The 17,156-nt window shown below is 35.2% G+C and overlaps 1 long non-coding RNA gene across 1 annotated transcript in view; it reads right to left on the bottom strand.

Moving 5' to 3' along the window:
• Positions 1 to 6,074: 6,074 nt before the first annotated feature.
• The window catches only part of LOC125281815 (uncharacterized), a 444,231-nt gene continuing 433,149 nt past the window's right edge, over positions 6,075 to 17,156 (bottom strand). The window contains exon 5 of the long non-coding RNA XR_008957904.1: positions 6,075 to 8,559. This is a non-coding gene — a long non-coding RNA (uncharacterized LOC125281815). The remainder of the gene's footprint in view (positions 8,560 to 17,156) is intronic.

Here is a 17,156-nt window from a genome sequence, read left to right as displayed (position 1 = left end):
TCAACCAAGACAAATGGAAAAACTATTATACATATAAATGATGAAAGGGAATGAGTATCAACTTAAATAGCTAAAGCCAGAGACTAGATCTCTAAAAAATAAAAATGTTATTTTCAGAAAAAAAAATAATTTGACAGAACTCAACTTCTGTAGGCAGATATTAGAGGGTACTCTTAGAACTAATTATAAAATACATACGGAAATGCAAAGAACCACAAATAACCAAGACAGCCTGAGCAGAGTTAGATTGTCCATACAGGGGTGGAGGCAGAATGGCCACATCTCTGTGAGGGTGAAAAGGACAACAGCATAGGAAGGCAGTTTACTGGCGCCTAAGTGGAATAAAGAAGATACTCATGTGAGACAGTGGTCCGTCATGGGGTGCTAGAATTCAAGAAAGGTAATCCAACATGGAATGAAAGAATCCAAGAAAGTTGAGGAGAGTGCCTTTGTAGAATGACCTAGAGCAGAGCTGGAGGTAGGTGGATCCAGCTGCTATGAAGTGTTGGCACACAGACAGGGTGAGAGGGACAGCTCACTGGAAGTTAGCCCAGCTTAAGAAAGTGAGCACCTAAGCAATGTGAGGAAACAACCCATGAAGGAAGTGCTGGCATCCAAGCAGAGTGAAGAGGGCATTCAAAAGGAGGGCATCATAGTGCAGAGGAAGAGGACATCTATCCAGATATCAGAATATGCACTGGCCATCTGGACAGCTTGAAGTGGAGCCCTGTTGCAGACTGCCAGAGCCTGCGTGCGTTGAAAAAGGCATCTTTGGGGCATGGGGGAAGGGACAAGGGGCGCAAGGAGATATTGGATAGAGAGGGATTAATTGAATAAGTAAATATATTAAAGATAACATGAGCCAGGCATTTTATCTGGGATAAGGGAATTACACATATGAAAAGGGAAAAACAAGAATAAACTCTACTGTGTTGCATTAAAATTAATCAGTGTGAGCTCATGATCTACAATATGCATCAATCAATATAGAAATAAACACAGATGTTAATGTATGTGCTTACACAGGTACACGTTTGCATGAATATGTAGATTCCCTTGCTCTGTCCACTTAGAGGGCCTAAGAATAGTGATATCCCCCAAACAATGAGCACATCTAGCATCGAGTCACTGGTTTCTAAATTTGATTTGGCACACAAAAAGAAACAGGGCTTATAAGAGGAATGACTGATTCCTGGGTTAGAGCAAAGAAAGTATAAAATGGGCCTGGAAAATTTGCACCGGAAAATAAGAAAGTGCTCGAAGAAAGATGGAATCTTGTATAAATGACACAGAGCTCGTTTGAAGAAACTTGTAATATTTATAATTCACACCACCTCATTATTATCAAGGGAGCCCAGTTACTGCATCTCCTGCCATTAGCCCTGACCTACAGAAAACAGTCATTGTAGTGATGTTGGTGCCTCTCTTCACAAAGAATTTTTTAATTTCATAAATGAGATGTTCCCCAGGCTCTCTCACAGAATACAGTCATATGGTAAGTTTTCCAATCTTATGTAGTATATTCATATATTCACTCTAGTATATCCAATTCTCTGGCCTTTTGATTCCTTCTTCTACCACATGCCATAGCACTTTGGGAATTTCACATTCTGTAATGAGTCCAACTATTTGTTCTAATAGCCATCCAAAGGGCATGTTAGCACCATCTCTAAGTGTCCTTGCTGGGATGTCAAATTACACATTGATAAACTCTCCCTTAGACAACTTTGCTTTCCACCCATCTTCTTTTGATTCAGCACCCTTACGGTCCAGCCCCATATGCATTTTTCTGGCTCCTATAAATGCACACTGGCTGTAGGTTATGTTCAACTTAACCCTATTTACTGGTTTAAGTATTGAGAATAGTTTCTGGGAATAGGAAGCATTTCTTATCTTGCAAAGAAGAGGCCTTTGCCTTGTCTGCCAGAAAGATGGAATGCTAGCCTTTAAGAGTGAGATATATGTCATACCTATAGAGAAATTATATTTTCAGGAAAATCTGGAAATTTAAGATTTTCAAGTGAATTGACCAAGATGTTTCCAATCCCATGCCTTACTCTCCCACTTCTCAATCAGGCCCCTGACCTTAGTGAGGTAGATCTGACAAGACTAAGAATGTAAGCTTCTATGGATTCCTGATTTTCCTGATTGAGCCCTAAGCCTAGTCTTCAGCTCTTTCTTCTCTGATTACAGGAGAGAGTCTCTTTACAGCTTTCAAGGAAGCCTTCTGCTTTTCACACTCCAGTTGTCTTCCTCCAAAGCAGTTATTACAATATTTACTGCAGCATTCATTGCAACAACTATCTAATTCCATTTTCCTTTTAACTAAGATTTCTGCCCCTAATACAACTCAATTGGATGATATTGTTGCCTTGGCCAGTACAGTTTCTTCTACCATTATGTGAACTTAGCTCAGGAAAATCTGAACAACTGTAATATTTCTATGCACTGAACTATGAACCCAACTATGAACAAGGACACGGAGACTATGGCGACTATGAACATGACACCTACAACCAATGCCAGTGTCCTCGTTGCCAACTGAATGACAATGCTCTAGCTCCAAAATCCTAGTTTAGCGACTGCTTTCTTGTACCCCTCCTGGCACTGATTCTAATAGGTTAGATTTCCTGGGAAGTAGACTCTGAGAAGGACATTCATGGAGGCACTTACTGGGGAGTCTTTTTAGGAAGAGTACCTGTAAAAATACCTGAAAACAAGATTTGGAAGAGTTGAAAAGCTGGTCATAATGAAAGTCTTAGTCCCACAGGAAACCCTGGATCTGGGATGGTCATACAGAGTTACTCGAAGTTAGGGTAATTGGGACATTTATACTCTGCCCTGAACAATCACTGGATTCAGTCTGCTCCAGGAAGTGAGCATAAGCTTGAGCAAGGATGCTCTCTTCGGTTAAAGTCAACCATAAGTAGGGAACTCAGCAGAGAGCCTTCAGCCAACAATACTCTCAGGAGCTGGAACAATGAATTCTGCCATACCACACTACTATCAAGAGGTACAAATGACTGGGCAAGTTTCTCTCACTTAATGCTTTGGACCAGTGGAAGTTTAATGCTGTCCTTTATCAAATGCATGTGTGATGTGAGAGCTGACTCTACTACATGAAGACTGGGTATCATAGCACATGCTATGGTAGTAAATTAGTTTTTTGAACTGTTGAAAGAAAGTGACCATTGTATTTCCTCCTAGGTAAATTCCCGCCCCCCCCCCCCCGGTTGACATTACACTGTTTCTCTGAAAGGGCTTCCACAAATAGTCATGCAGAGGTTTGATTTAATTTGTTCAGTCCCAGGAAAATTGTACCTTTGGGAAACCTATTTGGCAAGAACAATTTAGATTAATATCCTACATTGGAATTATCTTCAGAAAGTAAAAGTGATAGCCTGAACTACATTCTAATAATTTCAGAGTTTCATATTGAAATACAGACTGTACTCTAAATTAAAACAATATGAAAATTGTTTAATAGTTTTTATTTTGCTTTATCAATTAATATTAATACAGTTGACCCTTGAACAATGTGGTGGCTGGAAGGGCTGACTCCCTGCACAGCCAAAAATGCGTGTACAACTTTTGACTCCCCAAAATTTAATACTAATAGCCTACTGTTGAATGGAAGCCTTACCACTAACATAAACAGTTGATTAACACATATTTTGTAAATCATACACATTATACACTGTATTCTTAAAGTAAGCAAGAGAAAAGAAAACGTTTACTAAGAAAGTCATAAGGATGCTGGCTAATTGAACATAATGATAATAATAAAAAGTCATAAGGAAGAGAAAATACATTTAAGTACTGTACTGTATTTATTGAAAATAATTTACATATAAGTAGACTCACAAAGCTTAAATCTGTGTTGTTCAAGGGTCAGCTGTATTTAATTTTTTTTTTTTTAATTTTAAGTAAACTCTACTCCACACATGGGGCTTGAACTCAAGACCCTGAGATCAAGAATCACATGTTCTCCCAACTGAGCCAGCCAGGTGCCCCTTAAGGGTCTATTGTATTAATTAAAAGCTGTAACTGGAATTGAGTGAACTGAAGTATTATAGTACAAAGTTAAACATGATGTTGCAATGATAGATTTCTATAATGTATTGAAAGCGATGATCATAAATATTTGTATTAAAAGTTATCCAAACATACTATGTTTGGAAATACCGATGTATTTTTTTGTCAGTGAAGGACTCAAGAATGAGTTTTGTAATGTATATCACTAACCAATAAACACAACCAAATTCTGACTGATAGCATTGTTCATAAGAAAAAGGTGAACTATTCCTTGACAAAATTATGAAAATTTTGAAATATTTCTATTTTTCAAACAATGTTTTTATATAATAAAACTCTTTTCACTATTCAGTATTCTTATACAGTAAAAATATTTAATTATATTTCTGGAAAACACACACAGACACAGTGAGATAAAATATTACACATCTATCAAAATCACTATAATGAAGACCTGACAATCTCAAGTCTTGGTAAATATCTAAAGCAATAGGAACTTGCATATTCTGATAGTGGAAATATAATTGGTATATCTTTTTGAAATTACTGAGGTATCATATATTAACGGTGAAAATCTATATACCCTATGAGCCCAGAATTTCACTCTCAGGGGTAGTCACACAAGAAGTGGATATGCATGCGAACTAAGAGAATTGTACAAGGTTATGTACATAATGAAAGCATAGAGTCTATGATTTCTAGCATCCAATGTATGAATTTCAAAGATCTGGAGAATGCAAAATAATTATAGAAAAAGTGAACATATGGTGGAATCCAAAACAAGCTTATAATAAAAAATTTAGGATCTCAGAGTAAAAAGAAGCACTTTTTAAGTATTTGAAGGATTATCAAATAGAGAGTTTTAAAAGATGGAATATAAAGTAAATCCAATAAATCACAAAACCCCCGTGCCTGACTTCAACTCTCACTGTGATATTTGCAAAACGCCCCTACCTGACACCTGACCTCCATTCGAGCCCTTCCAGTCCAATAACCATGTTCTTGTAGCTCTGAACCCCAAAGAGCTGATCGTGATGTATTCTTAACACGATTTGGGAAGCACTGTTCATAACTGTGACAGTTCTTTCTGCTGCAAAATCACATATGGGATCCCTTGGTAGGAATTCATTAAGGAGAAGATTTTCTACATTTGAAAATCAGTCTGACAAAGAAGTTTTAGGAGTAAGTTAACTTTAGAGAGGAGGCAAAACATCATAGCAATCATAGTATTATATGTAACTCTTCATCACAGTCAGGCAAGGAGCAATCTGCAGCCCCTCCCTCCCCATCCTCTCTGGTTCTAGCATAAACGTAATCCTCTCACCACGCAAACTTTCCGAAGATCTGGTGGTGCAGCTCACTTGCCCTAATGTCACTTTGGCCAAGAATTATTTATCCTCTCCCGGAAGGACGTGAATATGACTTGGAGAGATTCTCTCACCTGAAGGAAGAGTCTAGGGGAGCTGATTTTGGAGCCCTACAACCTGACCAACCCGCGGGAAATCAAGTTCTCTCAGTTTTATAGACCAAGTCCAGCCAGTTGTCTGTTTGTAAATCTCAGGAAGCTTTTGTGACCACGACACTCTGCAGGACCCTCATACCCACAGTTTGGTTATATTGTACTGGCTTCCCATAAAACTGTTTTCACCGATTTGCACTTTGATTGAAAGTTCATTGGTTTATATTGAAGGCTGCTCTAAAAAACAGTCCTATAAAATTCACTACAAAGGTGATGAGAATATTTCTCCTTCAATCACACAGTTTCTTTTCCCCTTAACCACTCACTTCAGTTAGGGGATCTTGAGATTAATTTCCCTCCGGTGTAAGTACAAAGAACAGCTTTAATTCTTGTAAGCGAGTAGTAGTTAGTTGTTGCTGTTGTTTGTTTATTTATTTATTTATTTATTTATTTATTAATCTCAGGGACACAGTTATTTGGATAACTGAAAGGCTTCTCTTTCCATGCTAGCTAGTAATCATAGAGCCCGACTAATAGTTCACACACAGTCACGGCCAGGCCATAAAGGCAAGCACAGGCCTTTTTTTTTTTTTTTTAACTATCTTTTAATCCACACTCTTTTTTTCTGTCTTTCTGCTTAAAGATATGCCACCCTCTTTATGAAATTTCTGTAAGCCACTCTCCTAAGAAAGGGAAAACAATTAAATAAATAACATTCCTTTGTTCTCACATGTGTTTTTCACGCTCATTGTGTGACTTGTTTAAAAATTGAAAATAAAACAAATCATATATTTTATAATCCAAAGTAAAATTTAAATAGAAATGAACCTTTTATATACTTACAAGGCAACATTTACAATATATACATACCATTTACTAAATATTCATGCTGTATAAAATATTCCAAAATGAATACAAAATCATCCATTTTTCTAATTCATTTTAGGAAGTTCACCTATTACAAACCAACCCAAACACTTGACGATGTGGCACCCCAAGTAACACTATAGCACCAAATATAGGAATAATGGAAACTTAGCAACTCTCAGGTTGAAGGAAAACACAGACAAAGGCAAGAACACAGACGATTTTAAAAATAAAATCACAGACATAGAGTTGATTGCAAGTGCTCTTCCAATCTGTGTTGTAAGCAGATGATAAACTTTCCTTTCTGGTTTTCCTTAACCAGTAAAATTATTTAAACAATTATATACACATGGCAATCTCAAACAAAACTCCAGTAAATTTCCCAAACTGGAAAGGAAAATGAAAAGGAAAATAGTACATTGCCCCAAACCAACTTTCAATAAAACAGAAAAAAGTAAAATTAAGAAGTTGTAAACCTGTGGTATCTTTTTGCTCTTCTTTGAAACACATCAATGTTACATACATTTTAAATAAAATATTCAACATAGCTAATGAGGAAATTAATTTTAAAAGTTTCATAAAACAATTTTAATAAAAACAGAAAAAGATTAATAATAATTTGATGTGATTTTTTGCATCAGAAAGGTATTAGAAAGCAGATATAGCAATACTTTATTTAAAAATTAATGACCGTTTTTTTTTTAAAGACTGAAATATTTCTTTCTGAGAAATTACTAATTCAGGAGGAAAGAGAGTACACAAAATGTATCCATTCAATAAATATGGCACTCGTAAATTAATTCTCTTAAATAATTGTATCCAAAAATGGCACCATGAAAATTTTCTCATACTTTCAAAGTGCTGATCATTTTCATGTCAAATAATCTAGTCCAACATAAATAAAAAGGTGAAATGCTTTGCAATTAATTTTTTGATCATAAATCCCAAATAGCAAAGCCTGATAATATAATTTAATATAACATAATCTGTAACATTATAGCTGATAATATAACACAATAAGTAATATTATAAGTTCATCTCACATATGAGAATTCAGGCGAATAAGATCAGAAAAAATACCAGCAACCTAATCCAGCAGTATACTGAACAGGTAGTTTGCTATCATCAAATAAGGCTTATTATAGGGTAGTTACAGAGCCAACTGGTATAATCAATAGCAATAATAATTCAACAGAAATAACTATCAGACTATAACTAATAGAATCCATCTTGACAGAGGCTTAAAAATAAATTTATACAATTCAACTTTATGCACCCCAAAATATTTTAAAAATAATAAATAAAAAGTAGTTTGCCATAAATATAACTAATCAAAACATCATTCATATCACTAAATATATTTCTATTAGTATCTGAAAATTTATCACAATTAACAATAGCATTAATGTATATTTAAATATATTTAAGATAAACATATTTGTTTCTCAAAATGTGAAGACTGTATAAATCTAATAAAATACTCTCATGGGCATTTTCAATTAACTTATTTTCATTATAATGTTACTTTAATGCAGCAAATTTAGAAGTACTTGTAAACTAATTCTGACTCTTTTAGAAATGCAAAATCCAAATACAAAGTAACAAAATGAAAGATATCGCCACCAATTTCATGTGAAAGACAATATTAGTCTGATGAAACATAAACATTTTTAACATAAGCAGGAGGAGTAGCCGCTACTGGCAAAATTTCCTCAAAGTCCAGCACTTCTATATAAACACCTGCTAAGATTATCTGAATAATTCATTATTATTCTGCACCTTTTCCAGGCCAAAAAATTTTTAAAAACATCATGATGTAGTATAGGTACCTTTCTTTTCCCATGAGTCACTGGTAATTACATAGCATATGACTATGTCAACAATGTCCTGCTCATGGGCTGGCAAATCCATACATAGTTTTTTAAATAACTTAACTGACTGCTCCTTAATATTTAAAAGTAGCCTGCTAATTTTGAATTGTTACTGAACATGCCTCTGTATGCAGTTAAGTAATTTAGATAAATTTGCATAAATCCAGGGGCCCACGGGGCCCACGATTGCCATTTGGAGATTAAAATGTGTCAGTCTAACCAAAACATTCATACATTGAAACAACATATTAAAAGTAAATCACTTACTTTTTTAGCGTTTGCCTGCATCACCGTGATCAACATCTGTAAATGGTATTGGCAATCTCTCTGGAAACACAAGTAAATCAACGAAAAATTATTATGCCTAAGAGGGCCCAGGCAGACAAAAATACATCCTAATGCCGAAATTATTTGTCCTAAGTGCTTATTTTCACTACCTATCTTTTCAGTAGTAAAACACAAAACTCCCAGCCACTTAACGACACGTGTTCTATGGCAAATTAAGTCTATTTGTTTCAATTTATTTCAACTTCTACCGCACAGTGCCACAAAAGAATGCTATATTTCATTTACTAATCCACAACTTTAAATTGCTTGGAACAAGACAGACAAAGAAATTGTGTGGGGATTTACTCTCATTGCCTTGGGAAGAATCAAATCCTTTTTATAAATTGGAGCTAATAGTGGTCACCGTATAGTGTAGTTCAAAATCGTTAGGACTGTGTTATATGACTCTAGAGTACAGTATATTTTTAAACACTGAGTCTGCAGTCTTAATATTTTATGAATATTTTATTTTATAAGTTGTAAGTTATGAGTTTTCATAACCTATGAAAAGACCTTAGAGGTACATAATATTGAATGGCTGTTCGTGAAAAATTGCATATTTGCGAATTCATCAGCAAAGTAAAGTAAAGGAAGAAAATAAGTGAAAAGGCTCAAGACTGGAAATTGAGAATGTGAGTAATGGTCCTATGACTCCTATTTATTAACTAATTGGCTTTCCTTAGGTGAGTCACTTTGTTTGGATCCTGATTTCCTCATCTGTCACAATCAGAGAGGCTGGCTAGGAACCGCCCAAGACTCCCAAGACTAAAATGCTGTTTTCTATTCTGATGTTAATTCTACCATATTTGCATGGGTAATGATGTTGCACACGTATTGTATTTCAGGCTACTAAAACCTACCTATCCCACAACTTATGCCTCCAAGAACATTTTATCCAGCAAGACTTCTTTAACCATTCAGACAAAAGTAAAGTAGCTTCTCTTTAAATTTCTACAGCTTGATATTACAGTATATCGGATTTTTACAGTAGTCATATGACTAATAAGGTCCTTATCAGTTCATTTGTCTTGATTCCATCCTAGAAGTCAGGAAATATTTATTATTCATTTTGATGACTCCCTTTCTTCTGCATCACCCCTCCCCCAAGGGCTTACAGCATGCCACAGGTACATGGAAGGTATGGTAAAGTTTCAGCAGAAGCACACTGGACAAAACCAGGGAACTAGGCTGTCTCAAACTTAAATCTTATTGAGCCTGAGAGCTACTGGGTCTTCTTCCTAAGTTCCTTGATCATTTGCCCTTAGCAGTTCTTTGGATATTCCCTGGAAATCCCAGCCCTGAATAAGTCGTCGCTGATTTCTGAACTTTGCTGATGGTATTGTCCTTCTGGTTTCAAATTTGCTACCTACTATCCCAAATCATAGCTCCACATCTCTTTCATGGGTTGGATTTCTCTATTGTCGTCAGAAACTTTGACAAAGCTCTTTTTCAGTGTTTCCACACTAGGACAAAGTTTTTTTTTTTTTTTTTTTTTTTTTTTTTTTTTTTTCTTTTATCCATTTGGAAGAAAAAGAATTTTAAAAATTTTGTATTTTTCTTTTTTTTTTAAGATTTTATTTATTTATTTGAGAGGGAGAGAGCATGAGACAGAGCTTGTGAGAGAGAAAGAGAGAGCACAAGCAGTGGGAAAGAGGGGCAGAGAGAGAAGCAGACTCCCCGCCAAGGGGGAGCCCACTGCAGGACTCGATCCCAGAACTTCAGGATCATGACTCGAGCAGAAGGCAGATGCTTAACAGACTGAGCCACCCAGGCACCCCCCAATTTTTTTCATTTTTCATCAGAAAACTTATCAGAAACTTTGAGACTGACAGAGCTCTTTTTCAGTATTTTCCCCACTAGGAAAAGCTGTTTTAGCCATTTGGAAGAAAAAGAATTAAAATATATATATGTGTATATATATATATACACATATATATATATATATATATATATCCGGGGAATGGCCCTAAAATCACTGTATTGTACCTTTATCAGAGCACTGATCACACTTTGTTTTAATTGCATGTTGATTTTTTACTACCCATTGGACTATGAATTTCCAAGGGCAGGGATTTTTGTCTTTTATCTCTGTTTACTCAGGACTTAGCGTAAAGCCTGCTGGAGCTCCCCACAGAGCATGTAATAGCTGAGTAAACAAGCTCTGAACCAGGGCCTGGTGGAGTGCATGAAAACTATAAATTGTGGTTGATGCCTTAGAAAAGCTCACCACCTATTCATGGTGACACTCTGAGGTGTATAAAATATGGCAATAGAAAAATCATTGAGTAATTCCTAGATCTCATTATCTTCGAGGAAATAAAATTCCCCTGCTAGTACAAATCTAAATATGCAGGCAAGAAGTGACAGAAACCTGGAAAAGGCATGAGGATGTTAAAAAGACTGAATTAATTGAGCCTGTAATACTACTTCTGCACATCTCATGCTATTCCAGAATGCTTAAAAATGTTAAAATGATATATAGAGAAAAGAGATACAATAAATTAGTCTGATTAAAGCGATAGCACACAAACCCCCAGGTAAAGGCATGGAAAGAAACAAATCAAAACTAATGGCATTCTTCTCAGTGAATATTGATACAAACATAAATTATAATTTCCATTAAGTTCATGAAGTGTTAATTAAAATTCTACTCTACACAGCATTACATACTGTATGTGTGTAAATGTTAGTGATAACATATTTCACTACTCCTAATCTATCATCCTCAAAATCATATATGTATTTTTATGTGTTGTACACAATAAGAAATACAAAAGGCAAATTTGATCTTTGTAGAAATTTCCTTGCCTCCACTGATAATCATATTCTTTTCCAAAGATAATTCCTTTTACGGTGTGTGTGTGTGTGTGTGTGTGTGTGGTGTGTGTGTATGTTACAGTGAGATCATGTACATATTATATATTTCTCGAGTGTAATTATCCTGATTTTATGTTTTACGTTTTTCTAACCTATATTATGTGAAAATAAAAAGGGAGAATTATCCAATCTAAAATTTGAGGTCTTTAATGTATTTGATATTAATAATATGCTTTACTTTTCAAAACTAAGCCCACCAGTAATTTCTCCTATTTCTGTATACTCCACAATAATATCCAATTTAGTTTTTTCTAATTAGCTGATCTTAATTGATGAAGAGGTTAATAGCTGATTTTCCAGTTTCCTAAAAGCAACTGTATATCTATAGGAGTACTACATGAGAAAAAGCCTGAAACATTAACGTTATTAAGACACTTTCCTATTAGAGTACGTAAACATTTTCTTAAAGTACCACCACCACCACCACCACCACCACAAAAAAAAAAAAAAAAAAAAAATCAGGAAAACTAATTTTCCCATTCCATTTCAACTTGCTAACCTCTAATTCAGAGGTCAGAGCCATTTCCAAAAAGCAAGATCCTTGAATTTATTTTGTCCACCAGATCTTACACACTTTGTGTGCATAAAAATGCTAACAGGTGAATAAGTAGAGGAAATTCTTTCCCAATAAGATTAATATTATTATGATTATGGTTAGCATGTATTAAGCCTTGCCATTTTTCAGACACTGCACTGAATACCTTATGATCAATTTGGTCCTTTTTTTTTTTTCATTTATATTTCTACAAATGAATGTTAGAAAAATTATATAATTTGGTCACTGTGACATAGAATTGAATTTAAGATAGTTTTTATGTCTTCAAGCCTGTACCTCATAGACCACTCCATGAAATTCTATTCTGGTAAGACACACTGTAACATATCTCATTTTTATAAGGTGAAAGGGACATGACAATGCTTTTTGCAGGAAAGGAAGCATACCAAAGATATTCATAACACCGTCATGGACTATTTTGAGAAGGAGCTTTGGAATAATGAGAATTCAGAAAGCACATGAGAGTCTATGTATAGACATATACAGACAGTTAATCATCGCTAGATGAAATTATTTGGATAGGAAGAAATCCATATAGAAATCACACATTTTACTTGTTCTTAATTTCCTTAAGAATAATTCACACAGAATGTATTTCTGGATGTTCTTTAAAATCCAAGGTTCTCAGGGAGTCTAGGTGGCTTGGTTGGTTAAGCATCTGCCTTGGGCTCAGGTCATGATCTCAGGGTCCTGGGATCAAACCCCACCTTGCATCAGGCTCCCTGCTCAGTGGGGGAGTCTGCTTCTCCCTCTCCCTCTGCACCCCTCTCCACTCATGCGCTCTCTCTCTCTCTGTGTCTTTCTAATAAATACATAAAATCTTAAAATAAATAAAGTCCAAGCTTCTCTGGACTTTATACCAGTATCTACTGTATATTATCAAAAAGGAATTTATTTTTCTTAGCTTAGGACACAGATAATGGGGCCTGAAATGAATTAATTGGACATCAACTTGTCCAACCTGTGTGAGACAGACAAGGAAACAGGCTCAGTGGGGCTAACAGTGGAACCCAGAATGGAGGAAAGCATGGTCTTTAATAATTAGAAAATAAGTCTATTCTCAGTTTGGGGCTACTTTTGCATGTTCTAGTTCCTTCCTATGAGATATTAATCTTATTTCGTTTTTCTTATGAGATGCCAGTGTATTTCTCATAAGTTTTCTGTCAAAATGCCAAAGAGCTATACAAAAGTGAAGTTTTAATTTTTTTTAAAGATTTTTTATTTATTTATTTGACAGAGAGAGACAGCCAGCAAGAGAGGGAACACAAGCAGGGAGAGCAGGAGAGGGAGAAGCAGGCTTCCCAGAGGGACAGGGAGCCTGACGTAGGGCTTGATCCCAGGACCCTGGGATCACGCCCTGGGCCGAAGGCAGAAGCTTAATGACTGAGCCACCCAGGCACCCTGAAGTTTTAAACTTTCTGCTGGGCAACACAGCTCTTGGGTGGCAGAGCAGAGGTGCTGGTGATGAGGGAGTGGTGTCGGCGGGGAAAGTCATCCTTCCACTGGAGGAGATCTCCCTGGAACAGCCCTCAGGCCAAGGCACTGAAGACCAGGTGTAGCCCACTACGTTCATATGACTGTTTCATGAACTGAATTATGGTGAGCAATTTCTTTTAAATCAAGTGATTAATTATCAGGGGGCTACTGAGTCTAAGCATTGGAATTTATTGTGAAGGCAAGTTTAAACTAAACCACTATGAAATCTCCCAGAGACAGACTATATTTCTTCTGTGTGCAGGATGTGGTAAATAAGAACATGATCTGGAGTCAAACAGAAGAAAAGTAAATTCTGACTCCATCATATATATATTTGGGAAAGCTACTCAATCTAGATATTTGTGCTTTAATTTCCTTTTTGTAAAATAGGGGAAATTATAGGTGTTAGCCCAATGTGTTGGAGGAAGGACTAGTTACATAATATATCCAAATTATGCAAAATAGAGCAGTGCCTAGGATGAAGTAGCTGTATGTTACCCAGCTGCAGTAGCCCAAAACCACCATGGCAACGCATAGACCCAAGATGCCCACTTCTTTTTCTTTCAGGGCATTTCTTCTTTTTTCTTGAGGGTGTGCTAATAACATAGGTTAAGCTACAAACATTTTACATTCAAACATGCCTTGATTAAAATTTCAGATTCTCTTCTGTTCTCTGATACAGGACCTACCCTTGATCACACAGATTATGTATTAATGTTATATGCTTGCTCCTATAAAATACAATGTAATATCCAAAATCTGGGGACCTTTCCACTGTAATTTCCTATGGAGACAGCAGTAAACAAGCTTGTGGCCTCTCCTTGTCTTTTCCTTGATATAGACTATTCAGTCTCCTTGCTGCAGATGTTACTAGTAATACTGGTATCCCATAGTGGTCACATGAGAAAACGAGCTTGCTAAGAGGAAAACATTTCATTCCTTTGAAGTAGTATATCTTACACATTTTGGTTTCAGGAACATTTTATACCCTTAAAAATCATTAAGCACCCCAAACAACTTTGCTTGCTTGCTTGTTTTATCTATTAATATTTAGTAAATTAAAAATTAAACCTGAGAAATCTTAAAAATGTTTTAGCTCATTTACACATTAATAAATCTATAACATATTAACAAAAGTAGCAATTGCATTGTCTAATACAATGATCACCGAAAAGAGTGGCATCATTTTTGCAAATTTTTAAAATATGTGGCTTATTAGAAGGCAACTAGGTTTTCATATTTGCTCCTTCATTGAATGTGCTCTAATATGTTTCAGCTGAAATATAGAGAGTAAATCTGGCCTAATGCAGATGTGTCTTTGGAAATGGGAAGAAAATTTAAAAGCTTTTTGAGACAATTATGGATATTATTTGAAACTCATCTAAACAAACAGGTAATGCTTCCATAAATAGGAATTGCAATGTAGAGTCTTAAATCACATTGAAGATCTTTTTCTATGCTTGCTACATTCATCCAATATTCTATCTTGCCCTTTTAATGCATCTTTTACTTATACATGATTTCAAAGTATCATGCATTATTTCAAAATATTGTGCAACTTTCCATAAAATACTGCTTCACTGAGTTGTACATATCTATTAATATTGTCACATTTTACTATGCAGTACATTTTTAAAAACACATTTATTAATACGCCACAGATCTCATGAGAAAAATCTTCAGTGTTGGGAAGAGGTCATGCTCACATGGGAGGGTACTACTTTACCAAAATTCTAATACTCTCTTGCAAGTCTGAATGTTATCATTGACAAAAACACTGTCTCTTTTCAACTGACATTAATTTTTGAGAAATATCTACCAAATACCTCTGTCTAAATAACAGTGTTTTTAAGGCAAAATGACTTTTTGTGAAAAAAAATAGCTAGTTCAACTCTCAACAATCACAGAAATACTTTTTGCTCAAGAAAGTTATTTGAAGTTGGGGATTGAGAAGAAGTGCCTCTTTCCACGTCTGATTTCTTCATACAGAATATTAAGAAGACTTGTATTCAGAAGTTGAGATTTCTAAAAATGAGTATTTTTTGCTGATCCATCAAAGCATTCTTAAATAAAAGCTGCCTCTTTTAAAAACATATTATTATATGCTGGTGAAGATACAATGATAACTAGTTCGGTCTGATTTCACTACATTAATTCATGCTAACTCACTAGCAGTCTTACCCATGATTGTTTTTGCACCATGAATAAAAATATCAATTCAGAGGAGATGGCAAATAGTGTTTTGGCATATTATGAAAAATGTCTGATCACAGAGAGACCTCTGAAAGATCGTGGGAAGCCCTGGGGTTTTGTGGGACACTTTCAACGAATCGTTTTCTTGTAGCAAGACCTGAGCAGTTTGCATCTTCCCTAATATATTTCCTTTTAAAAGAACTGAATTAATTCTGTAATTATTTCAGAATTCCTATAGACAACTTGTAAAATGTTTCTAGAGAACATTCAAATTAAAATAAGGAAATTTAGTCAAAGATTAAATAGTTTGCCTAAGGTCACTGAAAACACTAATGATAAAACTAACATTTAGGTCTTCTAAAAAACTTAGTTTCCTCTCCTATACATTTCTTAATTTAATCTCATAAAATAAAGTTTGCCAAGGCCGTGATTCTTCCTAAAATGTTTCCAGCTTTTGACAAATCTTTGATAGAAATCTTTTGGATTCAGGGGCACCTGGGTGGCTCAGTTGTTAGGTGTCTGCCTTCGGCTCAGGGCGTGATCCTGGCATTCTGGGATCTAGCCCCACATCGGGCTCCTCCGCTGGGGGCCTGCTTCTTCCTCTCCTACTCCCCCGGCTTGTGCTCCCTCTCTCGCTGGCAGTTTCTCTCTGCGTCAAATAAATAAATAAAATCTTAAAAAAAAAAAAAAAGAAGAAGAAAAGAAATCTTTTGGATTCAGAAATTACCTAGTCTTGAAATTTTAAGGGATCACAAATTCATAACAGATTTGAGACAGAATGTGAAGAAAATATGACGTAACTAACAGGAGAAAACACTGAATAATTACTTCTCAGTAAAATATCAAACTATATGTAAAATGCATTTCTGGGTTACATGTTTTTAGTATAATAGAACAGCATACACTATAAGAATAATAAACTTTAATTTTTGCCAACTGTATACATTACCAATCACTTATGGCTGTCTGTAAAAACCCAATACTGCCTTCTATTTAAACCAGCTAAAAATATTTTAAAATATGTTTTCTAAATTAAAAAAATGGTTATTTTAAAAGGATGGTAATTTTGAACTGTAAAGTGTTATTGCAAACACACCAATTAAAAAGCAAAGCATTACTACTGTTATTTCTAAATAGTTTTTCCTATGTGTCCTTCAATAACACTGATCAAATACTTAGGGATACTTAAGTTATAAGATTGGAAATATCTACTTCGGAAAGACTATATGTATATCACTTTTTACAGTAAAGAAGCTGCATATTGACAAATTTATTGGTCTTCAAATTTCAAGAATTTTGGCCCAAAATGAAGTCTGAGGTTTATATCTTTTCTGATTAACTAAAAATATAACATTTCATATTATGTGTACTCTGATATTTTTTTAACATGTCTTTAAAGGCCACATCGTCTTTATCTCTGTAGCTCTTCATGCCAAACACAGTTCTTTTCACATACTGTATGCTTAATAAATGCTGGTCAAATGGAATTTTTCAA

The sequence above is a fragment of the Ursus arctos genome, unplaced genomic scaffold, assembly GCF_023065955.2.
Source record: "Ursus arctos isolate Adak ecotype North America unplaced genomic scaffold, UrsArc2.0 scaffold_10, whole genome shotgun sequence".
Lineage (NCBI taxonomy): Eukaryota > Metazoa > Chordata > Mammalia > Carnivora > Ursidae > Ursus > Ursus arctos.
This window is presented reverse-complemented; position numbering and strand designations above follow the sequence as displayed.